This window comes from Propithecus coquereli, unplaced genomic scaffold (genome assembly GCF_000956105.1).
Source record: "Propithecus coquereli isolate 6110/MARCELLA unplaced genomic scaffold, Pcoq_1.0 Scaffold92, whole genome shotgun sequence".
Taxonomy (NCBI): domain Eukaryota; kingdom Metazoa; phylum Chordata; class Mammalia; order Primates; family Indriidae; genus Propithecus; species Propithecus coquereli.
The window spans coordinates 4390527-4394401 of record NW_012155507.1 but is presented as its reverse complement, the minus strand read 5'-3'; the positions used below and the strand labels follow the sequence as shown (position 1 = coordinate 4394401).

Here is a 3875-nt window from a genome sequence, read left to right as displayed (position 1 = left end):
ATGTGTATTATTTTAAACATGATATATAAAAAGTGCCTTTTGGTCACTTTTTCCTTCTCATCCATTCTACAACCTGTAATTTTTAATTTATAAGTTAATAAATTCTAAACCACTGAAAATTATTTAATAAAATATACTATATGGTGTCTTGTCACTTCTTTGCTCAAGGGTTTATTTTGCTATGGGTGATAACTTAAGTCTGTTTCCTAACACCTAGTAATTCTAACATATCTTAGTACTGCCTGCCAATATCTATGCAACTCTTAAAAGGCTGTATTGACACAACACTGAAACTTCCAGCTGAAAAGCCAAATTTTTAGGTAATCTACAAGCTGGTTTGCCTTTAAGCCACGAAACAACAAGCTTAAGTGATTTTTTTCTGAGTGTAATTAACACGTAGTGCTCCTGTAATAATGAGCTGATTTGGAGAAAGACAGGTGAATTCAATCAAATTGGTTGTTTTTCACAACAGTTCCAAGTCAGCTAATTTCAAAACAACTAGTTCTTTCACTGATTTCAGCCCTGTATGTATACAAAACATGCACTGGCCATTTGTTTAAGTGATTGATAGCTTACTATGATACCCTCCTAAATGACAAACCCTCACCCTCCTCCAGCCACTTTCAATCCTTCCGATAATACCATTTTACCATGTCACATACCTGCTTAAAATCCTCAAATAATTTCTTCCTGTCTATCAAATAAAGTCTGAGACTTTCATTATGTCATTCTGCCCAAGTGGAATAGTTTTATTCCTCTTCTTGATCTCTTCAGATTGTAGATTTTCCTCAAGCCCCAGTGTCTCATCTCCTCTACAAAGCCATCCATAAATACTACAGACTGCACTAAATTTCTCTTCTCTGAATTTGTATTGCACTGAAAGTCTAACGCACATAAAGTTAACACTTGAAATGTCAAAATTATTGCTTTGTACCTGGCACAGCACCTAGCAGAGAACCTAGCACATAGTAGACAGTTCATGAACACTTGTAAACTTGCCTCATTGACTTCCTCCATCGGACTAAGAATGCAACTAAGGCATAATAGCAACCTTTCAAATTATACTTCATTGAGTAAATAACAGGGAAAAGATCCTTTCCTCTGTGCCTTTAATTCTCCACTGACTCATTAATTTGTATAAGTACACCATAGTTGTAGGCACTGTTCTATTACTGAAGACATACCAGAGTGGTGTCAATTTGCATTCATCCTGAGCATAGGAAGTTTCTGGAAAGGGAGTATGGCTTACTTCCAATACTAATCATCTCCTCCATTCAACTTCTACCAAAAAGGTGTCCATGACTGAATATCATTTCCATGAGTAGAAAACAAACTCCATCCAGTAGGACAAGTGTTGCTAAAGCTAACATAAAAAGCTATCAGTGACACAAATGACATTGAGTGTCTGTCATTACAGATTAGTTTACAGTGAGAAAGTGATTCTCTTCACATTATCTGGGCCATCAAAAGAAACCTTCTCTATTAATTTGCATAACCTCTAATTAATGAAATTATACCAATTCTTAACATCATTATGAGGATGGAAGAGACAGGAGGAGAAGGTGGGAAAGAACAGGATAGAAAAAGGATTGGTTTTGCATATTAAACAGAAATGTGTAGGAAGTTGGATTTTTGCCACATTCTCTGGCACTATTAATAGCCGGTATACCCATAATTCAAAACAAAACCATCAGACACTAACATGGAGACATGTATGTGAAGATCTGAGACATCATTTTATTTATATGATGTCCTCTCCATAGGAAGTCTAAATTTACTATACTACCTGAAATAAAAAAGTGGAAAAGGAAAAATTTAGACACCTGCATCTGAAATGCATTACAATGACAGGTAAAGTTCCTTGATGGGATGAGACTCCCATGGATACAAGTAAGGTCAACAGAAGCAGAGATGCTTTTAATAACAGTAGGAAGACAAAAGCCGAGCTGCTTTCTGCTCAACTTTTGAAGGCCTGGTGGCACTAGGCTCACAATTCAGGAAGAATATTATCCTAACTTCTTAACCTTGCTTCAACAAAGAACTCAGGTAGTGAAAATTACATGAACATTTATTTTGGAAAACATTTTATCTTCTGTCCATTCACCATATTACTGCCCTAATAAATTCGCCCCATTTTAAGCCATCATGGTTGGCCTGAGTTACTTCTTGGGTGCTTTCAAAAACCACAATTTTTGAAAATAAAGAGAAAAATAATTTTAGTAAAGAATAACTCACATTGATTCTATTGGTGATGTGGTTCACGGAGTAAGTTCCTTACACTACAGAGCTTCTGGTTTCAAGGGGGTTACCCAAACTGTTTAGCGAGACTTCTTCCGCTTTTCTCCGTGCCTCTCGGTTTTGTTTTTTTTTTTAATCCGGATGTGATGCATTCAAGGACTCGACGGAAGTAGAACCGAAGGCATTCTAAAATGGCGACCCGTCTAGTGAAGGATGCACACAGCATCCACGGCACCAACCTTCAGCATCTGGTGGAGAAGTTCATTCGAACACGAATCTATGAGTCCAACTACTGGAAAGATGAGTGCTTTGGACTTACGGCTGATCTTGTAGAGAATAAAGCCATTAAGTTAAGATTTGTGGGTGGCGTCTATGGTGGCAACACAAAACCAACTCCCTTTCTGTGTTTAACCTTGAAGATGCTTCAAATTAAACTCAAGAAGGATATCATTGTAGAGTTCATCAAAAATGAAGATTTCAAGTATGTCCGCGTGTTGGGGGCATTTTACATGAGGCTGACAGGCACTGCAATTGATTGCTACAAGTACTTGGAGCCTTTGTACAATGACTATCGAAAAATCAAGATCCAGAACGGAGATGGGGATTTCGAACTGATGCATATAGATGAGTTTATTGATGAACTACTGCACAGCAAGAGAATGTGTGGTATCACTCTGCCCTGGCTACAGAAACGCTATGTGCTAGAGGAAGCTGAGCAACTGGAGCCTCGAGTTAGTGCTCTAGAAGAGGGCATGGATGACGTGGAGTCCAGTGAAGAGGAAGATGAGGGAGTGGCATCACCTGACCACCGCCAGAGAAGCTACCAAGACTTGGACAAGCCCCATTGCTCTCCTACGCTGAGCTACGGGAGGAGTAAGAGCCAGTCTTCCAAAAGACAAGAGTCCATCTCCCCAAAGGAGAAGCCCCTCCCTCCGTCGAGAAAAGCAGGGGAGCAAGAGTCCAAGACATCGTCGCAACAAGTCCCGAGATCAACGGCACAGATCCCGCTCCAAGTCCCGAGGTCATCACCATAGTCACAGACACAGGAGCCATTCAAAGACGAAAAGCCACAAGAAGAGCCGGAAAGGGAATGAGTAATGGCCTCAGTTTGCTTTAAGCCCAAATGGCCTCCTGGGGATATGAGGGTATCTATGTGGAAGGATTAAGATCTCCAACCCAGGTAGCTATAAGAATATTTTAGTTTTTTCTTATCAAGTTTCTCCATTTTTTTTTTAAATGAAAGAGATGCTGAGTTTTGTATCTCTGTTTGAATCGTAATCAACATCTTTGATACATGATGTTTCCTAAGGTCAGTTTTTAACCCAAAGATATGGGGGTTGGGAATATGAATGACACAGAAAAGATCTGGCCACTTGGTAACTGATTCCCTTTTTGTTATTAAACCTGACACATTCGTTAAAAAAAAAAGACTAACTCAAATAATTTGGTGTTGATGACACTTGAGTTTTGCACGTGTGATATGTACTGAGATAAAGGATCTTCTCAACATACATAAGCATATACAATAGTATTGCAAGCAGAACAAATCAATAACTGTTCCTCATTGTGTACCCTACTTGATAGGGAGTAAATGCTAATTACATACACTGCTTTAATAAAAAATATTAAATATTAGG

General features: G+C 38.7%; 1 pseudogene across 1 annotated transcript; it reads left to right on the top strand.

Moving 5' to 3' along the window:
- Positions 1-2241: 2241 nt before the first annotated feature.
- On the top strand, positions 2242-3518 carry LOC105826822 (annotated as a pseudogene). Its single transcript, XR_001138330.1, has one exon. The product of XR_001138330.1 is annotated as a pre-mRNA-splicing factor 38A pseudogene (transcript).
- The last annotated feature ends 357 nt before the right edge of the window (positions 3519-3875 follow it).